Genomic DNA, 21,898 nt, shown 5'->3' on the forward strand with positions numbered 1-21,898 from the left:
GGTGTGGATTCACTTGGTACGGATTAGGTTCATCTGCCTAGTGGGCCCTTCCAACATTGAAGCTCATGTCCTTTGCTTCTGGGGAATTATTAACCTAAGCACACCTGAAAAGTTATCCCATTGTATAGATTACCTTTCCTTGCACCTTATTGATTATTGCTGATTGCATCAACTCAGCACTTTTCTCTTTGAATAACTTGGTTGCTGCCCTTTGGAATCGTCCAGGCCATTCTATTTGCATGAACAACATTCAGCATTTTCTCGCCATTTTTTGTCTTGTGAAAAAATGATCTCTACCATCATTTGTATAGCAATCATACCCTTTGCCTTACTAATAGTTTTAATATTCTTAGTGCATTTGTTTTATGGATCATGGTAGTTTTAAAACATAAACTAAAGTACAAAGAGCAAATTTACTATAGTCTAATCAGTAGTGTAATGGCCAAGTCTAAAATGATATGCATCTTTCATGCCAGCTATTGGTAATCTGCAGAATTAAACGTTTCTCTGGAATGTAGATTTGTTACCCTCTCATTTGCCTGCTGTGGAAGCTCATACAGAGATGTTAAGTGTGGGGCCACACAACTACTGAGTAGGAAGGTAATTAGGACTCCTGACTCCTTTTTAGACATTCAATCTCTTCTACACTGACTCCTCTCTCTTCTTGGCTACCTTATACTACATTTCTTTTCTTTCTATAAATGCTTTTTTTCTTTATTATAAAATATGTATTATAAAACGATACGTAGTCTAGAGGCAGCATGGAATAGTGGTCAATCCTTGATTGTGGAACCAGCTTACTGAGTTTAAATTCTGGCTGTGCCCCTGTGACCTTCAGCAAGTTATTTTATGTCTTTGTGCATCAAACTTCTAGATTTGTTGTGGGAGTTAAATGGATTCATGTAAAGCTCTTAAAAATGGTGCCTGGCACTCAATAAATGTCATTATTGCTATTATTATTGTCAAAATATAGAAATAAGTATTACGATGAAAGAAATAAATACCTGCACATAATTCTACCTCTAATCTCACTGATAATCCTAACTAGAGACATTACTGTGGTTAACGTTTCAGAGAATTGTTTTTGATAGTTAAAAAACAAAGAAAATTGGGATATTGTATACAGAATTTTATTTGTCTGTTTTCCACTTGTCTTTATGTTTTGAACTTTTCTCCATGCTATTGAATATTCAGTATTTTTCTTTTTTTGTGTGTGTAGATTCTAACACAGAGCTAACATATTAGGTTCCCAACAAGTACTGATAGACCGCAAAGCCAACTCTTCCTTCTGGACCCTTTGGGGTTGGGAATTGTGTAAAGAGAGGTCCTCCCATCATGAATGTCAGAAGACCCCCTACAACTAAGACAGAACCTTTGTCTGTACAATAAAAATGTTCTGGAGACGGCACTGGAAAAGTGTGGATTGTAACAGAATGAGGGAGTGCTCATGTAACAACATGATGGAGAAGTCTAGGGGATGCATGGATGAGAACAAAATGGAAATAATGGGGTTGACTCAGTGGGGCCACCCAGCCTGGAAATGTGGGTCTCCTCACCCACAGAACAGAGGCCAAATGGAATGTGGGTCCGATGTTTTGATTTTTCCTGGGAACCTCACAGATTAGGTGATTTTTCCTGGGAAGCCAGTGGGAGGGCTTCTGTGTCAGATACCTCCTGGAAGCTTGGGCTGCTTTGGTCTCTCCAGTCTCTTCTGGGGAGATCTGATCTGATTGGGCTCCTCCACAGTGCATGCTGATCACCGCTCAGCTTCACAGAGGACGTGTGTGACCAGAAGCTGCCGTTTTAGCGATATTTTCAGGGTTTTAAAATTAAACCTTGCCTTGGTTTTTTTTTTTGGAAGAAATACAACCAGAATGCTCCTGAGAAGCAAGGATGGCGAGACTGCATCTTACATACTTTCGACATGTTGTCAGGAGGGATCAGTCCCTGGAGAAGGACATCATGCTTGGTAAAGTACAGGGTCAGCGGAAAAGAGGAAGACCCTCAATAAGGTGGACTGACACAGTGACTTCAACAATGGGCTGAAGCATAGCAATGATTGTAAGGATGGTGAAGGACCGGGCAGTGTTTCGTTCTGTTGTGCATAGGGTCACTATGAGTCGGAACTGACTCAACGGCATCTGACAACAACAACAACAAAATTAAGCCTAGAGCAGCCCCAGTGAAGAAACATGCCTCTTGAGAGCACTTCTTGTAACCTTGGGACAAATTTGTGTTAGTGACTTTGTATTCTGTCATATTACACATGCAGGAGAATTACTGTCTCCCCAGGAACCAGAGCAGCTCTGAGGAGTGTGGGCTGGGCGGTTGCCTTTGGATTGAGAGACTTGGTGAAGAAAGGTACTTCTGTCTTGCCTGAACGTAGACTTTTTAAGAATCACCCCTCTCTGTCTAGCACACCATGTCACCACTCTTTTTTTAGTCTTTTTATCGTCAGAACAAAACAAAACAAAGATTCACCAAAACTCTAAAACAATTGAATTGGTTAATGCCTATGAAAAACAGGATGCAAAAATTTTAATGGTTAGTATTTCACAGTGCTAAGGAAGTGGACTCTTAGCTTAAATCTGTTTCATTGTTGGAATATTCAGTGACAGTTGCAAATCGGTGACTTAAACCTTTTTGTTCAATGCTGGAATGTTTAGTCGAAGTTGCTATCTTGGTCATCTAGTACTGCTATAACAGAAATACCACAAGTGTGTGGCTTTAACAAAGAGAAGATTATTATCTCACAGTCCAGTAGGCTACAAGTCCGAATTCAGGGTGCCGGCTCCTGGGAAGGCTTTCTTTGTCTGTCAGCTCTGGAGGAAGGTCCTTGTGATGTATGAGTCTTCCCTTGGTCTGGGAGCATCTCAGCACAGGAACCTCAGGTCCAAAGGACGCACTCTGCTCCTGGCACTGCTTTCTTGGTGGCATGAGGTCCCCATGTCTCTCTGCTCGATTCATTCTTTTATATCTCAAAAGAGATTGGCTTAAGACACTATCTAATCTTGCAGATCTCATCAGTATAACTGCCACTAATCCATCTCATTACATCATAGTGATAGAATTTACAACACATAGGGAAGTCACATCAGATGACAAAATGGTAGACAATCATACAATACTGAGAATCATGACCTACCCAAGTTGACAGATATTTTTGGGGAACACAGTTCAATCCATGACAGTTGCCCATCAGTACAGAAACTAATTCAAATTTCAAATACAGAATATTACACCCTAATCATATTAAATCATGAAGATTTAAAAAATAAACTTCTTAAGCTTTTCTGAACTTTCAGTTTAGACAAATACCCCTCAGACATAATCAACAGCGCCAATTCTTGAGCTACTACAGAACACAGTGAGGTACTGATTTTTCCATCTTTTATAGTGCCTTGCAGGGCAGAAAGGTATGGCAGTCTGCCTCCTGTAAAGATTTATACAGCCTTGGAAACCCTATGGGACACTTCTGCTCTGTCATTTAGGGTTGCTATGAGTCAGAACCTACTCGAGGGTAATGGGTTTGGTTTTGGGTTTTATAGTGCCTCAAATTCAGTGGTACATAAAAAATTCCACATTTCACTTTCTGCTTCCCTGACCTACATTTCTTGTTTTTCAGTACTCCTTCAAATTCCTTCAGGCTCATCCCCTTCAGGAAGTCTGCCCTGAGCACTTCCGATGACCCAGGTATCCTCCTCTGGGTGCTCACCATTCCCATGCAAATATCTAGCCTAAGGCTTTGTACATTATGTTTATCTGTTTCAGTATTTACCTTGCCTCAATAGATGATGATTTAGTCACATCTCCATTGTTCCTGGGAAGGACCTTGTACAGTTAGGGAAATGTTAGGCAGGGGCTTAAAAATAACGTTTGATGAGCTGAACATTTCATCTTGACGTTGGAGGAGGGCCTCATAGCGCAGTAAGAGGGTAGCAACCTCACATTGCTTAGGGTGGAAGTACGGGTGAGGAAATAGGGGAGAAAATGCTCTGTTTTTCATCCTCCTACTTTCTAGCAACATCTGCGCAGTGAGGATTGCCTGTGACACGTACAACTCCAGATCCCCAAGCAGCGCCATCTGTTATGTGCAAGGCACAGACTCTGAGGTCAGACAGACCTGGGCTTGAAATCAAACTGAAACATATTGCCTGTATGACTTTGGACAAATTACCATGTCCTTCTGAATTTTAATTTTCTTCATCTGAAAAGTGAGGATAATAGCAGGCACCTTGTGGGGGCCGTTGCAAGTATTAAAGATATTATGTATGACTGATGGGCATAAAATAATAATGGCTATTTTTCTAAGTTAAGAATGATTTTGCCTGCCAAGTAACAACAACAACAAAAAACTACTCTAACCCAGCAAATAAAAGTTTATTTCTCTTGCAGAAGAAGAGTTCTAGATGGAAATAAACAGTTGGTAGCTTTGTTTCAGCTGCCATCAGAGACATAGTTTATTGCTATCTTTTCTGTTCTGCCATCCTTACTTGTGCCCTCATATTTATCGCTGCATGGTCTTTAGATGGATACTCTACCTTCAGACAAGTTCCACACAGGACGAAAGGGAAAGGAGCTATGCTGGCTGGATCTGTCTCCTTTTATCAGAAAAGCAAAAGTTGTTGGAAACACTTCACTTTGGTTTAATTGGCCAGAAGTATGTCTCATGGCCACCCCCAGTTGGAATTAGGCTTTCCAGCCTCTATAACAGAAGAAAGCAAAAAAGGAAGAAGAGCATTAGTAAAGGATATTGAGTAAGCCAGCCTTTGATGTCTGCCATACTATCACTTATTAATAAGGTGATCATACATCCCAATTTGTCAGGGACAGCCCTGGTTTATACCTGTTGTCCCAGTGTAATTATTAATGTACTACTTTCTGCTCTCAAAAATGTCCCTGTTTGAATGATAAATTCTATGTTCACCCTACTTACTGAGCACTTACTGTTGTAGGCTTGCATTAAATGTTGTTGTTAGGTGCTATCGAGTCGGTTCCAACCCATAGGGACCCTGTGTACAACAGAACCAAACACTCCCCTGTCCTGCACCGTCCTCACAGTTGCTGTTATGCTTGAGCCCATTGTTGCAGCCACTGTATCAATCCATAATGGATGTTTGCCCCTGTTTCTTCTCATTTTAAGTTATGCCACATCAGCAAATGAAGGTCCCAAAAGCTTGACTCCATTCACATCATTAAGGTTGACTCTACTTTGAGAAGATAGCTCTTCCCTAGCTGTAGTTTGAGTGCCTTCCAACCTGAGGGGCTTATCTTCCAGCACTATATCAGACAATATTCTGCTGCTTTTCATAGGGTTTTCACTGGCTAAGTTTTTTGAAGTAGACTGCCGGGTCCTTCTTTCTACTCTGTCTTAGTCTGGAAGCTCCTCTGAAGCCTGTCCACTATGAGTGACCCTGCTGGTATTTGAAATACTGGTGGCATAACTTCCAGCATCACAGCAACATGCAAGGCACCACAGTACAACAAACTGACAGACACGTGGGGTATGTTAGATAGTAGTTATTAATAAAGCAGATAGAAAAAAATAAGATAAATAAAAAGCTGGGTTTACATGTGGTGAATGCCTAATGTGTGGTACAGGCAGTAAGTTCCACTGGGATTGCAGGGGAGGTTAATGACTGTAAAATTGACAAATAAATTGGGGTAACCTAGTCTGGATGGAGGTAAAGTGTGAGGAGGGTGTAACTCCAAGGCATCAGGAGTAAATAGATTGGGAAAGGTTTGGAAAATGGAAAAGCATATGGTTTATATGCCAGGGCTTTTCTTTGAAAAGGCTAACAACAAATATGTTTTAATGCTGCTTTTGTTTGAAGTGATTAACACTTTGCGATATAGTACAATGTTGAGATATGATTTAGCCTCAAGAGAATTTTTAAGGGCTCATGGCACAAAATAAAGCAGCCACTTGTATTTATAAAACTGCATATACTTTTTGTCACCACAAAGCTGACTATAAAAATTTCATGTGAGAAGAAAAATATGCTTTTAAAGTACATATTTATTCTCTTGTTAGTTAAGTATGTAGTACACTGTGACCTTGAGATATTTAGTAATAAAGTCCTCCTTGATTGAGAAAGGGAGCTCTGGTGGTGAAGTGGGTAAGAGCTTGGCTACTAACCGAAAGGAGAGCAGCTCGAATCCACCACTCCTTGGAAACCCTATGGGACAGTTCTACTGTGTCCTGTAGGGTCGCTATGAGTCAGAACCTACTCAATGGCAACAGGTTTGGTTTGGTGTTATCGAGAGAAAATACACCTTACAAATTTTCTTTTTTAAAAGGTTAATTTTGGTAAAAATATACACAGCAGAACATGTACCTATTAAATAATTTCTACATGTACAATTCAGTAACATTGGTTACATTCTTCACATTGCGTCAACGTTCTTACTATCTCTACCCATATTGTTTCACCACCATTGACTTATACTCACTACTCCCTAAATTTCTCACTTGTATTTTGGAGGTGCTGTTGTCAATTTGATCTCATATAGGTAATTCATTAAAAGAATGCAATGCTGATCGGCCATCTAAGATGCATCAATTGGTCCCAACCCACTTGGAGCAAAGGAAAATGAAGAACACCAAAGACAATCAAGGAAAATATTAGCCCAAGAGAGAAAAGGGCCATATAAACCAAAGACTCCATCAGCCCGAGACCAGAAGACCTAGATGGTGCCCGGCTACCACTAATGACTGCTTTGACAGGGAACACAACAGAGAGTCCCTAATGGAGGAGGAGAAAATTGTGGAACAGAACTCAAATTCACGTAGAAAGGCCAGACTTAAAGCCATGGCCTCCAGATGCTCTATTAACCCAGAACTAAAACCATTCCTGAAGTGTAAAGATTAGACTGGACTATAAAACATAAAATAATACTCATGAGGAATGTGCTTCTTAGTTCAAACAGATACACAAGAGCAAATGGGCAGCTCCTGTCCAGAGGCAGGATGAGAAGTCAGGCAGGGACAGGAGCTGGTTGGATGGACACAGGAAACCCGGGCTGGAAAGGGGAAGTGTACTGTCATATTGTATGGATTGCAACTACTATTATATAACAGCACGTGTATAAATTTTTGTATGAAAAATTAGCTTGAGCTGTAAACTTTCACCTAAAGCACAATTAAAAAAAAAAGCAAAATACGATGCTCATGGCGAACATTCTTAACTAATTTAGCTAAACTCTTGTTTAGTTTAAAGATGACTTCAGGGAATAATTTTGGTTCATGGTTTGAAGGTTTTTCTCAGAGCAATAGATTCGGGGGTTCCTCTAGTCTCAGTAGGTCCAATAAGTCTGGATTCTGTAACAATTTGAAATTCTGTTCCACATTTTTACCCTTTTGATCAGGATTCAACTACTGATTCTTGCTTGATCAAAATCTTCAGTAATGGTAGCCAGGCATCATCCAGTTCTTCTGGTCTCATGGCAAGGGAGGCAGTAGTTCATAAAGGCAGTTAGACCTGCAGTCCAGTTCCTTCTCCAATTCCTGGATCTCCTTCTTCCTGTACTCCAGGCAAATAGAGTCCAATTCTTGTATCTTGAATGGCTGCTTGAAAGCTTTCAAGACCCCAGGAACCACTCAATGAACTAGGGATTGGAACAGTAACTCTAAAAACAGTATTAGGCCAATTGACTGGACGTTCTCACTAAGCTATGACCCCGTACCTTTGAACCAACAGAACTAATCCCATGAGGTGTTTGGATGTACTTAAGTAGTATCAGCAACTTTGACCTCTTTTTTTTTGGCTGTTGTTGATGTAAAATTATGTATAAAGAAAACCAACCCATTGCCATCAAGTCGATTCCAACTCATAGCAACCCTATAGGACAGAGTAGAACTGCCTTATAGTGTTCCCAAGGAGCGGTTGGTAGATTCGAACTGCTGACCTTTTGGTTAGCAGCCTAAGCTCTTAACCACTGCACCACCAGGGCTCCAAAATTATGTATATAACACAATATTTGCCATTTTGCCCTTTTCTGGTGTACCACTTAGTGACGTCATTTACACTCATCAAGTTGTGCAACTATTACCCTTGATTGATGCCAATTTTCTCATCATCATAAACATAAATCTACTACTTCCCAGAGAATGATTCCCTCTCTCCCTCCTTCCTCCCACCCCAGGTAACCACTAATAGCTATTGGTCTCTATATATTTACTTATTCTTGTCTTTTCATATAAGTGAGGTCATACAGTATTTGCCCTTTTGTGATAAACTTATTTCACTCAGTATAATGTCTCCGAGGTCCATCCAGGTAGCATGTATCAGGACTTCATTTATCTTCATGGCGGAATAATATTTCATTGGATGCATACACCACGTTTTGTTTATCCATTCATCTGTTGATGGGCACTTAGGTTGTTTCTACCTTTTGGCTATTGTGAATAGTGCTGCAATGAACATAGGTGTTTGTTTTTTCCTCACCTATGGAAAGATAACTCTCTGAAATATACTGAGAAGAGGCATTGCTAAGTCAAAGATATGTGCAGTTGTCAACTTCACTAGATATTGTTAAAGTGTTCTACAAAAAGGATTTAATAAGTTTGCCTCTGTGCCAACAATGTATATGTAAACATTAGTTGCCATCTAGTTGAATCCAACTCATGGTGACCTAGTGTGTGTCAGAGTAGAACTGTGCTCCATAGAGTTTTTAATAGCTGATTTTTAGAAGTAAATCTCCAGGCCCTTCTTCCGAGGTGCCTCTGGACAAACTTGAAACTCCAACCTTTGGGATAGTAGCTGAGTGCTTTAACTGTTCGCACCACCCAGGGGCTCCAATGTCTGTATAAGACTTACCTATTTTCCCGCATTCTTGATGCTACAGAATTTGTCAGACTTTTAATTTTTGCCATGACAGGTGTGAAATGTCATGTCTTTGAAGTTTTTATTCACATGATTACCAATGAAGATAATTATTTTTATGTTTTTTTTGCCATTCATTTTTCTTGTCCTGTGACTTTCTTTGCCCTTTTCTAATGGTATGTTTTTCTCTGTAGTAGACACTAATCCCTCTTAGATTATATGAGTTGCATATAATTCCATCAGACTGGGGCTTACCTTTTAATGTAATTTAAGGTATCTTTTAATAAACAGAAGATATAATTGAGTGTAGTTAAATTCATCAACTATTTTCTTCATGGTTTGCAGTATTTGTGAATATTGAAAGATATTATCCTATATTTTCTCCTAAGTACTTAAGTTTTTGCTTTGGACACTTCCATGTATTTAATAGATCTAAAATTAACTTTTGTGTATGGTGAGAGGTAGTGATATGGGTAGCCAATTGTCTCATTACTGTTACGGAACCCTAGAAGGTGAGTTCTGCCCGGCACTTTCAGACCTGCCAATAATCTGTACACTGGCCTTTGAGAAAGAGAAAGTAATTTTATTGCAATGAGCAGAGCAAGGAGCCAGGAGGAAGTTCCTCAGATCTGGCTTCCTGAACTATGGGAAAGAAGGGCTTATATGTGATTTGGGCAGCAAAATGGTGGCCACACAGTCATACTGGGGAGAGACTATTCTAGAAGACAGTCAGGAAACAGGAGGTGATGTGATACTTGTTGGACCTCTCATTTTGGAATAGGGTCCAGGTGATGATTTTTCTTCTGATTCATTCCTCCTGTTGCTGTGTCTGCTGTTGAGGTCAATTAGTGGGTACAATGGCCCTTCTGCGCATGTGGGGCATCTGGCTTGGGCTAGTTTAAGGACTACTGGAAATTTACTGGCATTCATAGGGTCAGGTTACATTACCACTTATTGATTACTCCTTTTCTTTCCTGTGATTTGTAATGACCTTTCTAATATATACCAAATGCCAGTGCATGTATAGAACCCTTTCAGAGTTCTTTATTCTATTTCATTGGTCTATTTGACTATAACCTGTGAATTACAACTTTGTATATAACCTTGACATTTGCTATGATGAGTCTTGACCCTACTAAGTCTTCTTAGCTGTTCTTTATAATTCCATATGAATTTTGGGAATTTATGAATTTCACACACAAAAACAAAAACCACAGTTGAGATTTTGATTGGAATTCATTCAGTTTATAGATTGATTTGGGGGAGATTTTACGTCTTTATGTTATTGAATATTACCTTGTTAAACATGGTATATTTTCCATTTATTAGATCTTCTTTTATGTTCTTCAATAAGCTTTCATAGCACTATTTTTGTCTCTTTTATTAGATTTATTCTTATTTACCTTAGATTGTATCGCTCCTCATGTAGAATAGATGGGATATTTTTTATTATTATATTTTCTTATTATTACCAGACTATTATTGGTGAATATATATGTTGAATTTCCATATTGATCTTGTCTCTAGCAGTTCTAATAGTTTGTGAGTATTCTCTAGGGTTTTCTGTGTTTGAAATCTTTGTCTGCAAGTAAGAGCAATTTTATTTCTTCCTTTCCAATATTATTTAAGGCTTTCTTGCGTTGGCTAGAGGCTTCAGTAAATGTTGAATAGAAGCAATGTTTGCAGGCATCCTTGTCTTCTTCCTGACTTTATTGCGAATGCCTGTGATATTTCACCATTAAAAATGATGTTCGTTATAGGTTTTTGGTAGATAACATTATCTAGGTTAAGCAAGTTCCCCTAGCTTGTTAACATTTTTTTTGTCATGAATGAGCATACAATTTTATCAAACGCTTTTTCTGTTTCTGCAGAGGTGCCCTTTTGTTTTTCTCCTCTAATTAATTATGTGTTGAACTAAATTCACACATTTTCTATTGTTAAGCAGACTTATATTTTTAGAATAAATTCTGCTTGATCACATTTTCTTTTATTTTTTATTGTTGTAAAATATGATAATACAACATTTGATCACATTTAAAATCTGTTAGATTTGATTTAGTAATATTGCATTTTACATTTTTGATATCTCTGTTAGAGAGTGAAATTGCCTTATAATTTCACTTTTTTGTACTATCTGCTAAACTTTCAATAGACCTTCTATTTCAAGGTGGCCTAAGTTGTGATTCTAGTCTAGGTGAAGCTTGTTTCTTCTATGGTATGTATCCAGAATATTTTTATGTTTTTGTTTATTTATAACTGCTGTTGAAGCATTTGAATTCGCTTAGCAATAATGATAATAATCATGAGCCATTTTGGTCTTTAGCTGTATACAAAAACCCATTGCTGTCGAGTCGATTCCAACTCATAGCGACTGTATAGGACAGATTAGAACTGCCCCATGGGGTTTCCAAGGAGCCGCTGGTAGATTCGAACTGCCGACCTTCTGGTTAGCAGCCATAGCTCTTATCTGTTGTGCCACCAGGGCTCCTTAGTTGTGTAGGTTGTCATATAATTGTTATTGTTTTGTGCCATTGAGTGGATTCCTACTCATAGCAACCCTTTATGAAAGGGTAGTGCTTTGCCATTTGGTTTCCTAAGCTGTAATCTTTATGAAGCAGCTGATGGGTTTGAACCATAGACCCTTCAATTAGTAGCTGAGTGCTTAACCATTGTACCACCAGGACATATGATAACATGGGATTTTTCTCGAAGTTTATTAAGGCAGTTTGGATACTTGCAATGGGGATAATAAATCTATTACAAAGTTGGAAATAAAGGATTATTTAATTTGTGTTTTTACTGTTGTTGATATTCTTCAGGCCCAATGGTGTATTAAAAAACAAAGCATTTTAAAGAATCTTCCTTCCTGATTTTCCTGCCTGACCTTGCTACTATCCTATCGTTGATTCATGCCATGCCCAAACTGAAGCTGGATTTCATGGTGGTGGCCTGTTCATTAGAGCATTACATGTCACTGTATACCAAACGGAGGCAAAGAGTGCAGTCAGGTATGCCTGGATTCTCTACTGGCCCTGCTGCTCACTAGCCCTCTGAGTACGGGCAAATCGCGCAACCTCTCCAACCTTTAGTTATCTGGGCAGTGGGAATTTTAATATCTATCTTACAGGGTTTGTTATAATGATTAAATAAATAACTGAGTACTTAGCTCAGTGTCTGCCATCTAGTAAGTGATTAATAAAAGTAGCTTTTAGTTTACTTTCACTGTTAACACTGAATAAAATACTAACGATACTAAGCTAACGCCAACTGGAAAAATGGCTATTTTCAAATGTCTTTCAAAAGGTGTTGTTATTTACATTCCAGCGCCTTTCCTGTACCATGTTTTCATTAATTTTTTTTTTACACGTTATCTATTTGGTGCTTACCATAGCCTAGGTTACACTAGATGCTGGGGTATATTGAGTTTATGGAGATGAATAAGCTGTGAAAGGTCAGTCTAGAGAGGTCAAACATAATTAGAATATGAACTAATAAATGCCGTCATCGAGGTATGAACAGAGTTTAGTTGGAGTACTCAGGATCAAGCAAGTAACATCCCCTGGGGGAGTGGAGGAACGAAAACACCGAGGTGACATTTCAGTAGGGTCTTGAAGACCAAATAAGGAAAGATGCAAATGTCCAGTTAGGGCAGACTGGCTGTGTAAATCTACCTAAGCGTGAAAGGGCGTTCTGTGATGGAGAGGGTAAAACTTTGGGAATATGTGGCGTAACTGGTTTAGTTCTGAGAACTGTCCTTCAGGTCTGCATATTTTATACTAAGTCTTTGAGCTTGGGAGGAAAGAAATGCCTTCAATCCTGGTAAACACTGACCTTCGCCTGCCTCTAGTGTCCTGGAGGTGGGTTTTAATTCACTGCTAATTAGTGTTGGTTTGGGCTCCCCTGGGGCAGTGTCAACATAAAGGAGGCAAGGGGTGGAGAGAAGGGCAAAGGCAAGTGCATGGGTGCGGGTATTTGCAGAAGTGTTTGAAGAAATTGAGACTGTCTTGAAAATAGAGTAATTTTTTTTTTCTCATGCTGTAAAATAAAGCAAATTCTGCTGGAGGCTACTAATATATCACACCCTAAAAATAAAGATGGAAAAAAAACGGAGCCTTTTTTACTCTTAGCGTGACCATTTTAGCCTCGGCATCCTTCCGAAGGGAAGCCATAATTGGGTTGTTTTTATTGTCTGTGGGCTGGAGCAAATGCCATCCATTAGTAAACATTCTGATGCTTCCAACTCAAATAGCCTTCTTAGGAACGTCCCCCCGCATTTGAGGTGTGCTTCACTGGGAACCTTAGAATGTTGTACAAAAGCAATGGGGCATCTCCTCAAACCACAATGTTTCAAAAATTTTCCAGCCCGAGGTGCTCTGGTTAGGAGCACTCTTAACAAGCCTGCTCTTGTTTGAGAGAGAACACTTGGGAGAGTTTTGTTTATTTGTTCTTTAAAATTTTTGCCTTTTCTTCTTCATCTTAGAACTTAGAAACAGTTGTTTGCAGTGTATTTTTTTTTTCTTCCAGCCAGAAAAGGGTGTTTATGAGGGAAATATCTATTTCTGTATCTGCTGGGATCCACACTACTTTTAAAATATCTGTATAACTCAAGTCAATTTGACCAGCATGCTCCTCCTGGGTTCTGGCTTCCCAGAGTCCTGAAATTAATAAGATCAAGTGCCTTCTCCTTAGAAACAAACCAGATATGACTTGAAAATATTGGAGAAAAATAAAGTGTGATCGGAAATACTTCAGGAGGAGCTGAATTCTGCTTGGGGTATCAGGAAGAGAAGGGAATTTAAAGTGGATTTGGGCCGTAGGTAGGATTTCAACTATTAGATGGTTTGAGATAAGAAAAGGAACGAAATTAAATTAAATCTCTTACAAAACAAATATTTAAATAAAATTTGTGCTGATCAACAGAATAAACCCGTTTTAATTCATTTATTCATTCATCTATTCCATAAATATTTGTTGAGTACATATGATGTGCTGGGCACTGTGTTAGCGTTCGAGATACAGAGATTACTGACACCATCCCTTCCCTTAGTACCCTCACATCTAGAGGGACAGAGACGTGCATACAAACAACTACACCACAGAGGGACAACTGTCAACAAAGTAGTGTACAGAATACTCTGGGAGCACTTCAGACAGAATTCTTCTTAAAGAAGTCACAGAAGTCATCACAGAGGGATGGAATTTTTAAGGTTCAGTGGGGAACAGGCTGAGGAGAACAGTCTACACAAAGGAAATTCTGTGTATAAAAGCAAGAAACAACATGGGTGTTTATGGGACCTCAAGAATTTCAATATGTCTCAAATATATGTTCTATGGAGAGAGGCAAGAGGGAGCAGGAGAGATGGGAAGGCAGGTTTGAATGAAAATCAAGAACCAGATCTTGAAAAGCTTTCTGGACCAGGCAAAGGAAATTGAATTTTATCTTACAGGCAATGGAGTTGCTGAAGGATTTAAAAAAAAAAAAATGTATTGTGGTAAAATATATGTTACCTGATTAGGGTCTGTGGAGTATTGGGGTCACAATATATATATGAACTGTTGCCATCGAGTCGATTCCAACTCATAGGAACCCTAAAGGACAGAACAGAACTGCCCCATAGGGTTTCCAAGAAGCGGCTTGTGGATTCTAATGCCAGCCTTTTTAGTTAGCATCCTGAGCTCTTAACCACTGTGCCACCAGGGCTCCTAAAATATAAAACACAAAATTTACCATTTTAATCATGTTTAAGTGTACAATTCAGTGGCATTAATTACATTCACCATGTTGTGCTACCATCCCCATTCACCATTTCCAAAAGTTTTGTATTACCCCCAAACAGAAACTCAGTACCCCTTCCTCAATAACTCCCATGCTCACTTCCCACCAGCCCCTGGTAACCACTAATACATTTTTGCCTCTGTGCATTGCCTATTCTAGATATTGCATATAAGTGGAATCATACAATATGTGTTCTTTTATGTCTGACACATTTCATTCAACATAATGTTTTCAAGGTTTATCCATGTTGTAACATGTATCAGAATTTCATTTCTCCTTTTGGCTGAATAACATTTCATTGGATGTATAAACCAAAACCAAACCTGCTGCCGTTGAGTTGATTCCAACTCGTAGCAATCCCATAGTTCAGAGTAGAACTGCCCCACAGTGTTTCCAAGGCTGTAATCTTTATGGAGGCAGACTGCCACATCTTTATCCCACATAGCTGCTGGTGAGTTCGAACTGACTTTTCGATTAGGAGTTGAGCCCTTACCAACTGGGCCACCAGGGCTCCTTTTTGGATGTAAATTCCACATGATGTTTATCCACTCATTTGTTGATGGATACTTGGGTTGCTTGTGCCTTTTGGCTGTTGTAAATAATGCTGCAGTGAACGTGGATGTATATTTATCTGTTTGAGTCCCTGCTTTCAAGTCTCTTAGGTATGTACCGGAGCCCTGGTGGCACAGTGGTTAACAGCTCAGGTGCTAACCAAAAGATTGGGAGTTCAAATCCACCAGCTGCTCCTTGGAAACCCTATGGGGCCGCTCTAAGTCTGTCCTGTAGGGTCACTAAGTCGGAGCTAAGTCGGCAGCACCTAACAACGACAGGTACATACCTAGGAGTGGAATTGCTGGGTCATTTATATATATATATATACACACTTTTTTTTTTTATGGTAATTCTATGGAGCCCTGGTGGCTGTGTTTAACTTTTTGAGGAACTGCCAAACTGTTGAAGAATTTGAAGCAGGGCAGTGATACGATAAAAATCTGCATTTTAGAAAGATCCTACAGGTGGTTTCCTGGAGAATAAAATTGAGCTGGGCCAGATTGGAGGTAGCGTGCCCTGTTAGAAGGCTATTTCATCCAACTAGGCACTTAAAGGCCATCAGTGCTCATCATCGTCCACATGGAATTCAAAATTCAAGCACAGCTATCCATAAAATAAGTCTAATAAAACCCAAGTTCTGGTCCTTATTTAGATGCACTAAAAAGTTCAAATATAAAAAATATTTTAAGATTGTTATTTCCTCCTCTTTTTCATGCCCCTGACCTGCTGGTGCCCTAGGCATGTACATCTCTACCTATTGTGGAATCCAGTCCTGCCCAGTGGTGAACAGTGGCTGGGATGGATGGGTAAAGAATTGAGGTGGTATTGAAGTGGGAGGATCAACAGGATTGGATGAGGGGTCAAGAGAGGCCTGGGATGGCACCTAGATTTCTTGGCTGGCAGGGTCATGGTCCCCACTGCTTTTGGATTTCTACTGCTCATCATTCTTGACATTTGGCAGAGCCACCCTCCCTAGGCAGGCATGCCTCCAACATCTGTTCCTGATATAAAGGCCCTTCATCCTTTGCATTTCATATTGGCTCCCATGGGTATTTTAAGATGCCCTCATCTGAGGGCCCAGAATAAATCCTTTCCCAGACTTTATGTGTGTGCTATAATCTTTTTTTTTTTAATTGTGTAAATATATACGTAGCAAAACATTTGATATTTCAACAGTCTTCGCAAGTATAATTCAGTAGCATAATTATGTTCATCATGTTCAACCATCACCGTTATCCATTTCCAAATTATACCATCGCCCTGAACAGAAGCTCAGTGTCCCCTAAGCACTGAGCCCTCCTTTTCCCCTGCCACCCGACCCTGGTAACCACTAATAAACTTTGGTCTCTATACATTTGCCTGTTTTAGCTATTTCCTACAAGTGAGATGATACAACATTTGTCCTTTAGTGTCTGACTTGTTTCACTCAGCATAATATTTTCAAGATTCGTTCATGTTGTAGCATGTATCAGGACTTCGTTTCTCTTTATGGCCGAGTGATATTCCATTGTATGTACATACCCACATTTTGCTTATCCTTTCATCTACTGATGGACATTTAGTCTGTTTCCACTTTTTGTTATTATGAATAGTGCTGCAACGAACATCAATTTACAAGTATCTGTTTGCGTTCAGCTTTCAATTCTTCTGGGTATATACAGTGAAACCTGTGAGAGCTGGAACTCAATGGGACTGCCTTGTTTTCTCGGGTCTCACAAGTTTCTCACCTTTGACAGGGTGCAGTCTTACCACTTTAAGTGGAAAATATTTGCGTTTTCCTTCTCTGACAGGCTTCCGCCTTACACAAGTTCTGGATTTCGCAGGTTTTACTGTACCTAGGAGTGGAATCGCTAGATCGTATAGTAATTCTATGTTTGCATCCCTACACTTTAAAATCCTCAGGACCGGATTCAGCATCTGACACAGCCAATTTCAACACAGCCCTACCATGAGGCTCCTGACATAACCTTGGCTGAGGATGGGAGGGCTCAGCAGGGTCCCCTTTTCCTTTCTTCCATCACTTGTCCTCCCCTTTTTAGTGGCTCTTCCTGCAAAGGAGACCTGATTCCCTTACTCACTCTGGGACAGTGACCCTGGCTCAGTGACAAAAGGAGTGGACGCACTTTTATTCCAAGAGGTCTTTAGCCCACAAATTCAAGCAGAATTAACCCACCTCAACCCTCAGTTCTACCCATCTGGGAATAAGGATCCAGGCATCGAGGACTCAGTTGGGGAAAGAATACTCACCACCATCTTGGACCTAGTGCTTATTACACTGTTTTCTTCAGGATTCCTGAAGCCACGACTTAAAGAAAAACTAATTTAGAGTGCATGCCAGGTATATACTCAGTTATATCTTTCACTCTTTCCTCCATGTTCTTACAGGCCCAGTGTAGGGTATGTGTGCCCAGTAATTGACATTTCCTGCTATTCATCCTGAGTATTTGAGTATCCACCTCCACCTAGGGATAACTTCTGTAGTAAATTGGTAATTATGCAGCCATTTCAACCAGTTGACTTCTATGGTACCCAATTTCATCTCTTTCTATGTCATCTTATTTCTGAATGCAAAACTCTAGAAAATCGAGATTTGGAGAGCTGGACTAGACTATTCGAGGCAAATGGGCCAGTTTAAGGCATCAGGGATGAATCACTTTTACATACAGAGTCTTTATACACAGGCCACATTCCCAGTGGTGAACCTAAGTGTATCTTTATAGCTTTTAAAATCTCTGTGGTTATTGTAAACAATCAGAACAGAAATGTAAAGATAAAATGTGAAAAGACTTCTTAAATTGTCCACCTCCATCTCATTTCCCTTCATCCTGTCAACAATTGGTTACTCAGCATCCAGAACTTTGCACTTTGCAAAGTTATCTTTCCGTATACGTGAATGTAAAGACCAAAACTGTTGCTATTGAGCTGATTCTGACTCATAGCAACCCCATGTGTTAAAGAGAAAAACTGCTCCATAGAGCTTTCTTGGCTGTAATATTTATGGAATTGAATTGCCATGGCTTTCATCTGTAGCGCCACTAGGTGGGTTTGAACCGCCAAACTTTTAGGTTAGTAGACGCGCATAATCTGTTTGCACCACCCAGGGACCTATATGTGAATATATCCCCATGTAAACAAATAGTGCTCACTATCGTGAAACTCTCAGAAATATGCCCATTTCATGGACCTCATACTCCCCAACACACCCCTTATCCTTATAATTCTAAATAATTCGCAAAATTCAAAGTCAGTAGTATGTTGGGGGGGGGGAGGTGTGAGCCGAGAGCCACAGCAGAAAGCTTCCTGATGCACACTTCTGAATCTTCTCACGTTGAGTTGGTGAGCTTTTTGCAGTTTTCTGCATTTAAATAATATCTAGTCTCTTGAGCTCAAGTGGCTGGGAGATGAGAGGTGCTCATTATGTACTTTTTCTTCCTTGGGGAAGTTTTTTCAGCCAGAAATACTGGGTCAATTAGCAAGCACCAAGGAAGAGAGTGTAATTCTCAGAACTGGCTCTGAAAGCCCTCTGGCTGCCTGGTGGGCATCACTTAAACTACCTCTCCAACGCTGTGTAATCACTTCTTCAATCAGCCCCAAATCGGCTCCCGCTCTGGGGAGGAAAGCACCTCTAATTACATTTGCCTTTCTTGCCACCAGCCACGAAGGTCCCATGCAGCCGCCTGTGCCCAGCAGCTCTTGCAGTCGTAAAGTCTCCGTGAGACCCAGGAAGCCCTTCGCTGTCCTTCCAGAGTGCAGTTTGTTTTGCTGTTCCAAGCCTGGCATGCCTGTGCGATCTTTGGCTTCTAGATTCACGTTCTTCATGGATTTACATTATGATTTACTAGGCTCCCTTCAGGAGTAAAGCGGGTTTGGTTTTGACATACTTTCTATTCATGTCACATCCAGAATGACTGCTTATACCTCTGCATTTCCTGTTTTCCATCAAGATGAATATTTATTTGATTAAAAAAAAAAAGTGTGACTTACTCTTTTGATCCTGGTACCTATAAACAGATGTAAATACCCTTTGTTACCATTTTCTTTCCTGCATAGCACTTAAAAATGTAGAGATGCTGTATTTTTATTAACTGAAATGCTTTCCTTTGAAGAACTCAGGAGTGGTGTTCTGTGAGGTGAATTGGATGAATGTCTTCTAGGGAAATCAGGGAGTTTTTCTCCTGTATTTGCTCCTGGCTGGTCCTAAGCCACTCTCTTATGAATTTTGAGCTGTTGTTCATGGCAACAGAGGAGGAAGGAAGCTGCAGCAGCAGAGGTGTCAAGCAATGGCCATGCAGATCAAAAGGCAGCATTTTCCCTCTGGGATGCAGGGTTGGAGTTTAAATGTGAATCTCTTGGCCTCAGTGTGTTTATACCTTTCAGTAGTGTGGTGGAAGAAAGGCATTGGGTAGAAAGATAAGGAAATATTAGCACTTAATGAATGAAGAGTTCCAGGGTGGTGCAAATGGTTAACACCATCAACTGCTAGCTGAAAAGTTGGAGGTTTAATTCTACCCAGTGGCACCTCAGAAGAAAATAGATCACCAGGCCTTTCTTCCAAAAAATCAGCCATTGAAAACCCTATGGAGCTCAGTTTTACTCTGACATACATGGGATCAGCATGAATCATAACGTGTTGGTGAATAAATGACGATGTTTTGGAGGAAGTGAGCAAGGACAAAGTATTTTGGGAACCATGGACAGGTCATGTAACCTATCTGGGCCTTTGTCTCCTAATCCATAACGTGAGAAGATGGAAAGAGGAGCTCTGAGTATCTTCCATTTTTAGCATTCCATGATTGTGTAATTCTTTGCTGTAGCCATTTTGGACAAGTTGGGGAAAAACCAATAGTCAAGATCAAAATAAAAATATGAAAGAGGAGATCACTGTGAAGAATATAAGTTGGAGTGAAAGATGTGGAGAGAGATGTGTATAGCAGAAAGGAACATGAGTGGACTTGGGTCAGAAATTTATATTTAATCCAAAAACATGGCCAAGGTGTAGACGTGGGACAGGACTTGGGGCAGATGGCTGTGTGGTTTGTATAGTTAGTGTTTCCAAGTGTAACACTTTAATTCCTTTAATTATTTTTAACTTTATTGATGTATAATTTGCATACCATACAAATCACCCATTTAAAGTGTACAATTCAATGATTTTTAGTATATTCACAGAATGGAGCATATGCCATCACAATCTAATTTGAATATATTCATTGGCCAAAAAGAAACCCTGTTCCTCTTAGCCATCGCCTCCAATTCCCCCACAACCTCCCCTGAGCCCTGTTGTTGTTAGGTGCTGTCAAATTTGTTGTGACTCAAAGTGACCCTATGTACAACAGAATGAAACACTGCCTGGTCCTGTGCCATCCTCACAGTCATTGTTGCAGCCACCATGTCAATCCATCTTGTTGAGGGTCTTCCTCTTTTTCGCTGGCCCTCTATCTTACCAAGCATGACGTCCTTTTCCAGGGACTGGTCACTCCTGATAACATGTCCAAAATAGGTGAAACGGAGTCTCGCTGTCCTCACTTCCATGGAGCACTCTGGCTGTACTTCTTCCAAAATAGATAATTTATTCTTCTGGCAGTCCATGGTATATTCTTCACCAAGACCATAATTCAAAAACATCAATTCTTCTTCGGTCTTGCTTCTTCATAGTCCAGCTTTCAGATGCATGTGAGGTGATATAAAATATCATGGCTTGAGTCAGGTGCACCTCAGTCCTCAAAGTGACATCTTTAAAGAGGTCTTTTGCAGCAGATTTACCCAGTGCAATAACGGGTTGTTTGATTTCTTGACTGCTTGCTTCCATGGGTGTGGATCGTGGATTGTGGATCCAAGTAAAATGAAATTCTTGACAACTTCAGTCTTTTCTCCACTTATCATGATGTTGCTTATTGGTCCAGTTGTTAGGATTTTTGTTTTCTTTATGATCTTCATCAGTAAGTTTCTTCAAGTCCTCTTCACTTTCGGCAAGCAAGGTTGTATCATCTGCATATTGCAGATTGTAAATGAATCTTCCACCAATCCTGATCCCACGTTCTTCTTCATATAGTCAAGGTTCTCTGATTATTTGCTCAGCATACAGATTGAGTAAGTATGGTGAAAGGATACAACCCTGATGCACACTTCTCCTGATTTTAAACCACGCAATATCCCCTTGTTCTGTTTGAACAACTGCCTCTTGGTCTATGTACAGGTTCCTCGTGAGGACATTAAGTGTTCTGGAATTCCCATTCTTTCCAATGTTATTCATAATTTGTTGTGATCCACACAGGTGAATGCTTTTGCATAGTCAATGAAACACAGGTAAACATTTTCTGGTATTCTCTGCTTCCAGGCAAGATCTATCTGACATTGGCAATGATATCCCTTGTTCCACGTCCTCTTCTGAGTTCGGGTTGAATTTCTGTTAGTTCCCTGTAGATGTACTGCTGCAACTGTTTTTTAATTATCTTCAGCAAAATTTTACTTGCTTGCAATATTAATGATATTGTTTGATAATTTCTGCATTCTGTTGGATCACTTTTCTTTGGAATGAGCATGTCTTAGTTATCTAGTGCTGCTATAATAGAAATACCACCAGTGGATGGCTTTAACAAAGAGAAATTTATTCTGTCAAAGTTTAGGAGGTTGGAAGTCTGAATTCAGGGTGCCAGCTCCTGGGGAAGGCTTTCTCTCTCTGTTGGTTCTTGGGGAAGGTCCTTGTCATCAGTCTTCCCCTGCTCTAGGAGCTTCTCAGTGCAGG

The sequence above is a fragment of the Loxodonta africana genome, chromosome 2 (assembly GCF_030014295.1).
Source record: "Loxodonta africana isolate mLoxAfr1 chromosome 2, mLoxAfr1.hap2, whole genome shotgun sequence".
NCBI lineage: Eukaryota > Metazoa > Chordata > Mammalia > Proboscidea > Elephantidae > Loxodonta > Loxodonta africana.